Source organism: Xenopus tropicalis, chromosome 2 (assembly GCF_000004195.4).
Source record: "Xenopus tropicalis strain Nigerian chromosome 2, UCB_Xtro_10.0, whole genome shotgun sequence".
Taxonomy (NCBI): Eukaryota; Metazoa; Chordata; class Amphibia; order Anura; family Pipidae; genus Xenopus; species Xenopus tropicalis.
In genome coordinates this window covers 166550881-166563295 of record NC_030678.2, presented here as the reverse complement: position 1 = coordinate 166563295, position 12415 = coordinate 166550881, and the positions used below count along the sequence as shown (strand labels likewise).

Sequence of the window (12415 nt, the reverse complement as noted above, 5' to 3'; positions counted from 1 at the left end):
GCTGAGAACATAAAACATGCAAAATCACTTTCTTTGTCTCGATTTCTTGGCTCGGCTCTTAGCAAACCTACTGAGCTCCCCTTGTTTACCTCCTTGAGGGTGACATCCATTTGTTCCGACTGGCAGAGACGACGAAAGCCTTTGTTCCATCTGCGACAGAGAAAGGGATTATGCGGCTGTCCTGCAATAAAGAAATAAGATTTTCTCTGCTTTAAAAATGATCAAAACATGCCAAATAATTGAGTAGCCTGAAGTTATGACAGATTATGTAAATGGCCAAGTGCTGCTGTATTTCATCCTTCTGCTGCCAGTCTGCGGGCTGCTCACACACGGAACTATTCTGCTATTGATAATAAAGGAGAGGCGGAGGTTTTAGCCATTTCCCGGTGGAATTCTGCTATAATGTTTGGAGGCTTATGTTACAGAGACACCATAGATTAACACAAGGTCGTTCTCTAGATCATGCAGTATTGATTTGTCCCTGAATGCCCCTTTTTGGCCTACCTTGCCAGAGCGTGGGTTACACTCCCATACAGTCAAAGATAAGACATTACATATACCGCTATCAATGAACTATAGATTTGCCCAGAAAGGGCAAAAGGGTTTTCTTTAACTCACAATTGGTTCAATTAACAAGACTGGGAACAGTAGAATCCATGCAGCAACTCAAATTCAATTAAAAAGTTAATCATAGTGGATGGTAGTACAGGTATCGGATGCCTTATCCGGAAACCCATTATCCAGAAAGCTCCAAATTACGGAAAGCCCTTCTCCCATAGACGACATTTTAATCAAATAATATGGAATTTTATAACTGATTTCCAATTGGGTTTATTTAATGGTTAAATGATTCCCTTTTCTCTGTAATAATAAAACAGTACCTGTACTTGATCCCAACTAAGATATAATTACCCCTTATTGGGGGCAGAACAGTCCTATTGGGTTTATTTAATGGTTAAATGATTCCCTTTTCTCTGTAATAATAAAACAGTACCTGTACTTGATCCCAACTAAGATATAATTACCCCTTATTGGGGGCAGAACAGCCCTATTAGGTTTATTTCATGGTTAAATGATTCCCTTTTCTCTGTAAAAATAAAACAGTACCTGTACTTGATCCCAACTAAGATATAATTACCCCTTATTGGGGGCAGAACAGCCCTATTGGGTTTATTTAATGGTTAAATGATTCCCTTTTCTCTGTAATAATAAAACAGTACCTGTACTTGATCCCAACTAAGATATAATTACCCCTTATTGGGGGCAGAACAGCCCTATTGGGTTTATTTAATGGTTAAATGATTCCCTTTTCTCTGTAATAATAAAACAGTACCTGTACTTGATCCCAACTAAGATATAATTACCCCTTATTGGGGGCAGAACAGCCCTATTGGGTTTATTTCATGTTTAAATGATTCCCATTTCTCTGTAATAATAAAACAGTACCTGTACTTGATCCCAACATATAACATATAAAGCAATCAATAACCGATACAAGAGGTGAAGAGGGCCCTGCCCAAAAGAGCTTACAATCTACAAGGAGAAAGGGTTGAGACACAAGTTGTGGGAATGGGCATGACCAGAGTTGTGAGAGGTGTGGCACAGGGTATTGCTTTTTTAGACTAACAAATAGCCAGTCACAGTCTTTATTTGGCATCCCCAAAGAAGTTTTTTGTTTGTGTGGTTCCACAACATATTTATTTATCTGAATGTGGCTCACAAGTAACAACAGTTGGGGATCGCTGCTCTAGCCTAATGAAAGGATCAGCTGAAAGGTATGCTCCCAAAGCCATCAGTACGGAATCTAACAAAGGATCACAGCCTTTAGAAGAAATGCCTTTTCCACTAGTTTACTAATGCCATGAAGTATATCTTAAAGCTGAACACACTGTTTCGGCTCCAAATACATCAAGGGGGAATCATATTAAGCCTTATGGGGAGAGGTATCATGGCTGCCTTGCACTGCTTAGGTCCTTGCTGTCTCTGCTTGGGCTTCCTTCTCCCCCAGTCCGATTATATTGACACTTGGTGAAACTGACTTTGGTTTATGTGCACGAGGAATAAAGCTTTCATTGTACGTTCCGCTGGAGTAGGTACCAAATGAGGACAAATCCTCTCTCTAGAGATTAGACATCATCTTGAAGTTTATCCTTCTTAGAATATCCCTATGTCTTCCAACAGGAGATACAGTATTTGTGCCACAAGGCTACGCAGCGCTGTACAATCTTACAATATACACAATTACACACAGGGAGGACAAGTGTTATAATAAATAAATATATATGTATAAATGCACTGGGAATAAGTGCCATGGGGTATGAGACACAGTAGGAAGGAGGTCCCTGCCCCGTAGAGCTTACAGTCTAAGTGGTTGGGTAACATACAGGCACAAACTGGAAGGTAAGAGTGCACTAGGTATGGGAATTTGCCCTTAAGCGCAGGACTAGGCAAAATAACACAATTTCCCGTATTTTCGGCACATTTTACCGGTCACTTCTATAAAACGGAAAGCAGTTGTACATTTAACATCTTTTTCTACTTTCTTTGCAATTATCCGGATTTTTTTTCCCCTACCTAGTAATTTCAGCATGTGCGCGCAATTGTAGAAAGGAAGGAATCAAGGAACAATGGCTTTTTTTCATTACCTTAGAAGACTGAGCAAATGGAGGTGATTGTGCCACAGTTAGACCCCAGGCTATCAAGTTGTGTAATGATTTGTACCGTTGAGCATGGGCTATTTGTTTAATAACTTTTCAATATGAAGGCCTGAGGCGATGAATGGTACAATGCTAAGGATAGCTGAGCCTTTAATCTATACAATTGCACTTCCGCCGAAGACAATGCTCTAATAGGACAAATTGGTCACAGACAAATCTTTTGAATGGTCCCATGAATACCTCAAAGCACCGTGCCCTGCAGATTTCCTTTGCACAATGGAAGGTATTGAGCCATTTCTTTATCGGGAAGGGAGGCAGGTTATATTTTATCGCTCTATATCAAACTGATGCATTCCTGTATTGACGGGGATTTAGCTGCTTCTCACTGGCAGCTGTACTTTCCTGGGTGGTGAGCGAAGGTTTTCTATGAAGAGCACCGTCATTTGGGAAATCACAGGACTGCCGGAGCGTGGCCGGGATCCTTGTGTTGTCATGTTCCGTTTGTGTACGCCACTAATATCTCCGAGCCTGAGGCTAGGTTAATTACACATCTGTCATGTAACTCTTACAACTGGTTTTTCATTTCACTTTTGGTGTGTGCTTTCTCTTGTGCGTATCTAACCTGAATATTTAGGTTTGCCGCCGTTGCCCCTATATTATTATTATTAATTTGTGGCCTCTTTATAGGGTTGGTTTTTTAACCTTTGGACTTGAATAGTTGATAATCAAGTAGGATTAGTTACAATTACAACTGGTCTCTCTTCCTGATAATGTCAGTAATGGAATGTTCGGTTTGTTATGATAGGACATAATTGTGTAAAATAGCATGACATTTGTTTATGTACTTACTGATTTAATCATTATTTTATATACATGTATGGGATCTATTAGGGGTTTGGCCTGGGGCTGCTGGCAGCTGTGGTGTTCTGATGCACACCCGTATTGGGTCACATTTCTCTTATAATGTCTAGGCCAGTGATCCCCAACCAGTGGCTCGGGGGCAACATGTTGCTCCCCAACCCCTTGGATGTTGCTCTCAGTGCCCCCAAACCAGGGAGTTATTTTTGAATTCCTGACTTGGGGGCAAGTTTGGTTGCATTAAAACCAGGTGTACTGCCAAACAGAACCTCCTGTAGGCTGCCAATCCTTACAGGGGCTATCAAATAGCCAATCACAGTCCTTATTTGGCACCCCAGGAACATGTTTTATGCTTGTGTTGCTTCCCAAGTCTTTTTACATTTGAATGTGGCTCACGAGTAAAAAAGGTTGGGGAACCTTGTCTAGGCTGTGGGACTCTCATGAGATGTACATGCTAAAGCTGGCCATACACACACAATATTTTCATATGAAATCAGGTTTCGTCCACTATTGGGAGTGTGTATGGTGGATTAACAAGGCGCCTGATATCATGAAAGCCTTGGACATTGGTCATCTTGTTGATCGGGCAGGACAGAAGGTGGCCCAGCAAATCAAGTGTTGACTCGTCAGATAGGTGTAGAATTCCTATTGTTTCTACATCCATATCTGACGATACAGCTCTGACCAATGGTTGCAGGAAAGAATTTAATGTAACGTGTATGGCCAGCTTTACTCCCAGGTATGTATTGGTACTTGGGTCACTTAAGGTGGCCATGCCCCTCACAATAGCGATCTTTCCTGCACCCATTGGTTGCATGGAAGGTCATTGATCCACTGCACTAACCTTAAGAGCTGAATAGTCCGATAAGGAGGTACAAACAATAGAATACTACCCCTACCTGATGATTTAGCATTAACCTACCCTGCCCTGCAGCACCTTCAAAGCACCTTCAAAATTTTCCACCCTGCCCAATAGTCAAAATGACCTCATTTCAGAAGATAATATCGGTGCCTGTTTGGGCACCTTTAGGAACTCTGTGTGCTTCAAAAATGATTAAGAACATCAGAAAAATGTAGTTGGTAACTGCCCAAGGTAGAAATTCTGCCTAGTAAAGCCCAGTGGCTGTATTGTGTTATTTGCCCTTTATATGGCGCAGCTTCACGATATACTACTGTTGTAGCCATAGTGGGACAGAAGTGGAGTGCTCCTAACCAGAACGTTTCTGACAGCCTCATGAATACAGTGCTGCCAGATCAGGCAACTCTGTATCCATGGGCATAATAAATGGGTGTAATAAATGACCTCTACAATGTTGCACTTGATGTTTCTAATTTAGCAACAGTAATTAAAGTATCCTATTGCATTTTTTTTCATATTTGACACTTTAAGTGGCAACGAGTGTAGAATAGGTGGTAAAAGGTTTCAAATAATGCTGAGGTCAATAATAGATGAATGAAGTTTGATATACAAGAGTTTTTCATCTATTTGTAGAATGTATGCAAGGTGGCTGAAGGCGTAGTGGCTAGTGGTGCCCCAATGCCCTCTTAAGGCACTTTTTCATGTTGTTCTTTCTCGTTTAGTGCTCTGGTATTCATGACATGTACATCTTTAGCTCTGTACCACTTTCCCATACCATCAACCTCTCCTCTTAGGTCACATTTCTCATCACGGAGCTTTGCGCCTTCATTAGAATTCTGTCTTCTATTGTAATAAGGTCTGGGAAGTATTTTCTACATGCAGTCATTCAAACACCGAGACAACTCCGCATTCCATAGATGTTGTTAAGCGAAGCATATAATGATCCGTGATAAAGTACGAGCCCATGTAGCGGCCATGTAGCTAACAGTAGACGGGCTTTCACGCCGCGCAGAAGGGTACAGCCTGACAGACTTTCCAAATAGTTAAAGTTTGCCGAAGAAAAATAATCATTGTCCTCAGAACAAAACAATCCGGTCCACAAGAAGAAGCAACCTTGGCAACGCTATGGCTGCAGATTTTTTAACATAAAATGGTATTTCTCAATCCAAGAGCAAGCAAATTCCTTGACTTAAAAAAAAAAAAGAAATAATGAAAAAAAAATCCCAAAAAACCTGTAAAATACTTGGAAGAATCGACATTGCTTATTGTCTTATTTGCACTAAAACCTTAATTTTTTTACTTTTGTGTTGAGATTGTGTTGAATTTAGTTCAATAAAGAGCCCCAAAGCCCAATATGTCTTCTTTGTAACGCTTGGAGTACATACAATACATACAAGACTGAAGAGGAATACTGAACAGCAATACTTATACAGGTATGGGATCCCTTATCCAGAAACCCGTTATCCAGAAAGCTCCGAATTACGGAAAGCCCGTCTCCCATAGACTCCATTTTAATCAAATAATTCAGAATTTTAAAACTGCAGTGTCAAAACATGCATTTTACATCTGGAGATAGTGAAGGCACTTAATTCACTCCTTGTGGAACTGTTACAAGCAGAAATAAACAAAAACAATGATTTCCAGGTTGAGGCACTCAACTGTGGGAATGGCCTCCGCTGGAGGAGATTCGGGCAGTGGTAGGATGACAGTTAGAGTGAGATTTGTGTATATTGCAGCTTGAAGGTCAATTAGGGTGAGGCTTTTATTTGCTGCCCTGGATATTCCTGGAGCTATGGTCAAATTGTTCATACACTGACCTTGTTATAAGCTAAAGGAGGCCTTAATCAAAGACTGGTCCACCAACGAAGGCTTTAACCATAATAGTCCTACTACTGCACTGTCCTCTGGTTCAGTAAGATCAGAGAATGGAATAATTCCTTCCAATATGGCAAATAGAGTACATATAGTCAGGGGGGGGGTGAAAATACTGCATATGCGTAGAGGACATGGGGACATCACTGTAGAAAACCTTGTTGTGGGGGCTGCTCCCGCTGTCCAAAAAGACCATTTTCATGAATGTGCTATTGTGTTCCATAACAGCATCTAATATTAACCTCCTGCTTTTTCCCTCCTTATTAAATCTGTCAGATAAATAAAAAAAGGGGTGATATTCCTGCGGTTAGATTGAATTAGACTGTAATATGTATCCCTTACCTTTGGTCTTTCTTTTCTGCATACAGTAATACCCCAGAGAGCCTGCAGACTGATTTGAGATGACAAAGGCATTTATATCTGAGTTAATGAGAAGTTCACAGCATACATTTGATAAGCTTTGTCATCCTTTTGTCCGTAGATGCTAGGCCCTGCATTTTAATTTGCCGTACATAATGCTCACTTAATGAGTTCCAGAGGATAGGCACTGAAACATGCCATTGAAGCTGCAAGTATGATTAGGAGCTTTTTTTCATTTAATTCTCCCATATTCCGTTACAAAAAGGAGAAACATTTATGATCAGAAGGAAATACTTTTGATTTCGGCAGCATAAACTGCTGTAAAGAGTTTGCTATTAACCCATAATGGTCCCTGATCATGTTCTACCGGACTGTTTCAAATTATAGTGAAGACCTGGAGATGTTACCAGATAGACATATCATTCTTCGGTCTTCATCAGCACCGTTTTGGGTCATAATAATATTTTTAGCATCATTTTTATTTCATTTAGTTACTTCTCGTGGTTGCCATTGTTTATGATATGTAAGTCCATCAATATTCTCGCTATGGGTGGTTGAAGTAGTAGGCTCTTGTTGGCTCTAGTAGGCTCTTGTTAGTCCGACATCTCTCAATCTTGTCCTTATGGAGCAGGACCACCTTCCCTATAAACATCAAGTTTATTTTGTAATGATAGGAAGTTTTTCTAGTCACCGAGGTCGTTTAGTAGTTTGTATTGGTGAGATTCCTATAGCCAGTAACCCTATGCTGGTTCATTTCCATGTGTAGCCAAGCAAAGATATGGAAGTAGATGTGGAAACCCAGTAGAGGAGTTTTGGCTTGATGTAGAATTGCAACCCTCATTGGCTAAGATCCTGAAGTTTATCTGTGCAAAATAAATATATAGCAAGGGTTTATATTCCGTGCCCCTTTAGACTTAAGAAATGTAGCCATAGTGGTCAAGAACATGACCCATACCACCAATGCTGATAATATACTTGAACCCCCTATACTTCTTACAAGGGTTGAGTCATTACCAACACTGAATTAGATGTTTTTTTACGTGCATAGCAAAAAGAACACCTATATCAGACCTGGAAAACAATTTCTCATTTTCAACCCCCCCTGCCTTGTAGTTTAGTACTACTCTCCCGTTAAGCATTGTCAACACTTTTTGTAATGGTGTTTATCTTATCTTGAGCTTCAGAATCTTTTTTTTTTTTTTAATTTTACAATTATAATAACACTTACCATCTGGCTTTATTTGGCCAATGAATGAAATAAGACAAGATGAAATCTGTTTGATATTAATTACTTGTCTTTCATTGGTAGGTACAATACAATTTATTGCCATTCGTGAAGAATGTGCGTTTAATGGATGACTGCCCATTAATAAATTACCGACTTGGCAATGGAAATGATGTGTTTTATTAAGTAGAAATCTTTGTATGCCGACACGTGCTCATATATAATGTGAATAAGGAAGCAATAGGCAGTTGTAAGCGTGGTAAATATATCTATGTGTAACTAAGATAAACTGCTATAGTAGATCATGTAATAGATTTCCCTAAATGGGGCCTAAATGTAGGGAGGTGTCTTCCGAGCTTCTCAGTTCATAGACTGACATGTATGTATGTATATCTTTATTTATAAAGTGCTACTTATGTACGCAGCGCTGTACAGTAGAATACATTAATACAAACAGGGGGTTATTAAGATAATAATAGATAAATACAAAGTATAACAATAAATACAAATAAATACAAGATACAGTTGCAATAAGATAAGAGTCAAAGACACAAGAGGATGGAGGTCCCTGCCCAGTAGAGCTTACAATCTATATGGGAGGGTAAATATGGGAAATAGGCAAATATAAGTGCTGTAGGTCACAGTGGGTGACATGCCATAGGATAAGCTGAGGGAAGAGGTGCCTTGAGGATGAGAAGAATGGGACTTTGTCTGGGAACAACAGTAATAAAGTGTACATGAAATGAATCAGAAGATTTGCAATGAATGGATTGTAGGTTTGGTGAATAATAGGTAGTAATCAGAGAAGGGTTCTCTATTTTATACAATTCATGAAGGAAAGGTTGGGTTCCTTAATGTCAAGGACCTTGTAGACAAATATGTGTGTGTGGAATTCATTTCAGCCTGTTATATGATGCAAAGGTTTACACTGTATATAAATGTAATTAAGTATGGGCTACTATGTAGAATTGGTATATTGATGACATCCCTTATTTGTTTATAAAATGACTGCCAATTAGTGATGAGTGATTTTGTCCCGTTTCGCTTCGCCATTAAATTTGCGAAACGGCGGAAAGTTTGCGAAAAGCATTTGTCACGTGATTATATTGTTGCCCACGTCTTTTTTTTTTTGTCGCCCCGCTTTTTTTTTACACGACCGCACCCAATTTGCCGAGCAACAAAGTTTTTTTTACACGCATTGAATTTTTCCGCAGCCAATTTTCACTGAAGTTTCGCAAATGCGAAATGCCAATGGCGAAATGTGGAAATTCGCTATGAATCCATGCCTAGTGAAAAAATTTGCTCATCACTACTGCCAATAACTGGGCTACTACGTTTAACTCTTTATTATCTTCAAATGAGTAAAATATAGTGATTGGTATATTGATGACATATATTATATGTTTATAAAATGACAGAACTGCCAATAACTGGGCTACTACGTTTGACTATTATCTTCAAAAGAATAAAATATAGTGATTGGTATATTGATGACATATATTATTTATTTATAAAATGACAGAACTGCCATTAACTGGGCTTACTACGTTTGACTCTCTATTATCTTCAAAAGAGTAAAATATAGTGATTGGTATATTGATAACATATATTATTTATTTATAATATAACACAACTGCCAATAACTTGGCTACTATGTTTGATTCTTTATTATCTTCAAATGATTAAAATATAGTTATTGGTATATTGATGACATATATTATTTATCTCTAAAATGACAGAACTGCCAATAATTTGGCTACTACGTTTGATTCTTTATTATCTTCAAAAGAGTAAAATATAGTGATTGATATATTGATGACATATATTATTTATTTATAACATAACACAACTGCCATTAACTGGGCTACTATGTTTGATTCTTTATTATCTTCAAATGAGTAAAATATAGTGATTGGTATATTGATGACATATATTATTTATTTATAACATAACACAACTGCCATTAACTGGGCTACTATGTTTGATTCTTTATTATCTTCAAATGAGTAAAATATAGTGATTGGTATATTGATGACATATATTATTTATTTCTAAAATGACAGAACTGCCAATAATTTGGCTACTACGTTTGACTCTTTATTATCTTCAAAAGAGTAAAATATAGTTATTGGTATATTGATGACATATATTATTTATTTATAAAATGACAGAACTGCCATTAACTGGGCTTACTATGTTTGATTCTTTATTATCTTCAAAAGAGTAAAATATAGTGATTGATATATTGATGACATATATTATTTATTTATAACATAACACAACTGCCAATAACTTGGCTACTATGTTTGATTCTTTATTATCTTCAAAAGAGTAAAATATAGTGATTGGTATATTGATGACATACCTTATTTGTTTATAATATAACAGAACTGCCATTACCTGGGCTACTATGTTTGACTCTTTATTATCTTCAGAAGAGTAAAATATATTGAAATGTTCATTAAATTCCAGCTTTGCCCTTGGCTGCTCTTGAAGTAGCCGTAGTCTTAATTATGCCTAACGCGCTGAACACATTGGTGTCATATGTTTCCATAATTAGAATTCTGCGCGCCCCATTGTGTGCAAACTCAACAGCGAAGACCCTTCATTAGACAGGCGAACGCATTCGGGTCAACCAGGGTATTAACATGAACATTATTTTATCAACATTATTTGTATGTTGGCGAGAAATCTTTTCGTGGTATTGATGAGGCTAAAATCACAGGGAGTGACACTAAAATATTTTAATGATGGACTCATGTGAGCTAGGTAGCTCGTTAAATCTGTTTCCCCCCAATAATTATCCCTGGTAAATAGGATTAAGCTTGTTAAAATGTTTATGCACAGAAACATCATTAACATATTTTATTCAAATGAGAAGTGCATCATGGGCTAACATCCTATACTTCTAAACAAAGAAATATCTAGGTCGCGCTCTCATTCATGCAATTGCGATTTATTTATTTCATATATTTATTCCAATTAAGAATGTGCTTGATATTTGTAGGTGCAAAACATGGTATGGAAAATAACTATAAATATTACACTCAGTCACCTTAGGTAAAATATAGTGTAATGTGGCTGTGATATTATATTGCATATATTTATATCTGTCTTTTTATATGTATATACAGGTATTGGAGCCCTTATCCAGAAAGTTCAGAATTAAGGAAAGCCCATCTCCCATAGACTCCATTTTAATCAAATAATTCACATTTTTCAAAATGATTTCTTTTTTTCTCTGTAATTATAAAACAGTACCTGTACTTGATCCCAACTAAGATATAATTACCCCTTATTGGGGCAGAACAGCCCTATTGGGTTTATTTAATGGTTAAATGATTCCCTTTTCTCTGTAATAATAAAACAGTACCTGTACTTGATCCCAACTAAGATATAATTACCCCTTATTGGGGGCAGAACAGCCCTATTGGGTTTATTTAATGGTTAAATGATTCCCTTTTCTCTGTAATAATAAAACAGTACCTGTACTTGATCCCAACTAAGATATAATTACCCCTTATTGGGGGCAGAACAGTCCTATTGGGTTTATTTAATGGTTAAATGATTCCCTTTTCTCTGTAATAATAAAACAGTACCTGTACTTGATCCCAACTAAGATATAATTACCCCTTATTGGGGGCAGAACAGCCCTATTGGGTTTATTTAATGGTTAAATGATTCCCTTTTCTCTGTAATAATAAAACAGTACCTGTACTTGATCCCAACTAAGATATAATTACCCCTTATTGGGGCAGAACAGTCCTATTGGGTTTATTTAATGGTTAAATGATTCCCTTTTCTCTGTAATAATAAAACAGTACCTGTACTTGATCCCAACTAAGATATAATTACCCCTTATTGGGGCAGAACAGTCCTATTGGGTTTGGTGAAACAAGATTTTTCTGTCCTTTTCCACTTATCCTTTCCTTTCTCTGTCACGAGAATCTGTGGAATATTTGCTCTCCACAATTTGATTGTGATTGTGTTTGTACTTGGTTTGTAAACTTCAAGCGCACAAATTTCCCTGGAGCTTCATGCAGGTGTCATATAACTTGATCACATTTGGATCCCATGTGTTTTATACAGCGTTTATGAAATTTCTATGTGGTGAAGTGTAATATTAAGTGAAACAATTCATAGAAATGTAGTGGCACAATGAAGACTTTGGGTGCATAAATGATAAATATAAAAATGTTACTGTTGAGTAGTGATGAGCGAATCTGTTCCGGAAAATTAGCGAAACGGCGAAAATGTTGTGTGGCAAAAAAAATTGTCGCCCACGGCTATTATTTCGTCGCGCGGCTATTATTTTGTCGCCCGCGGCTATTATTTAGTGGCGCGGCTATTATTTTGTCGCCCGCGGCTTTTATTTTGTCGCCCGCGGCTTTTATTTTGTTGCACAGCTATTATTTTGTCGCCCGCGGCTATTATTTCGTTGCGCGGCTATTATTTTGTCACCCGCAGCTTTTATTTTGTCGCCCGCAGCTTTTATTTTGTCGCCCGCAGCTTTTATTTTGTCGCCCGCGGCTTTTATTTTGTTGCACGGCTATTATTTTGTTGCACGGCTATTATTTTGTCGCC

The 12415-nt window shown here is 37.9% G+C and overlaps 1 protein-coding gene across 6 annotated transcripts in view; it reads left to right on the top strand.

Moving 5' to 3' along the window:
- The window catches only part of fat3 (FAT atypical cadherin 3), a 334300-nt gene that overhangs the window by 95697 nt on the left and 226188 nt on the right, over positions 1-12415 (top strand). The gene's annotated exons all lie outside the window — the stretch shown is intronic.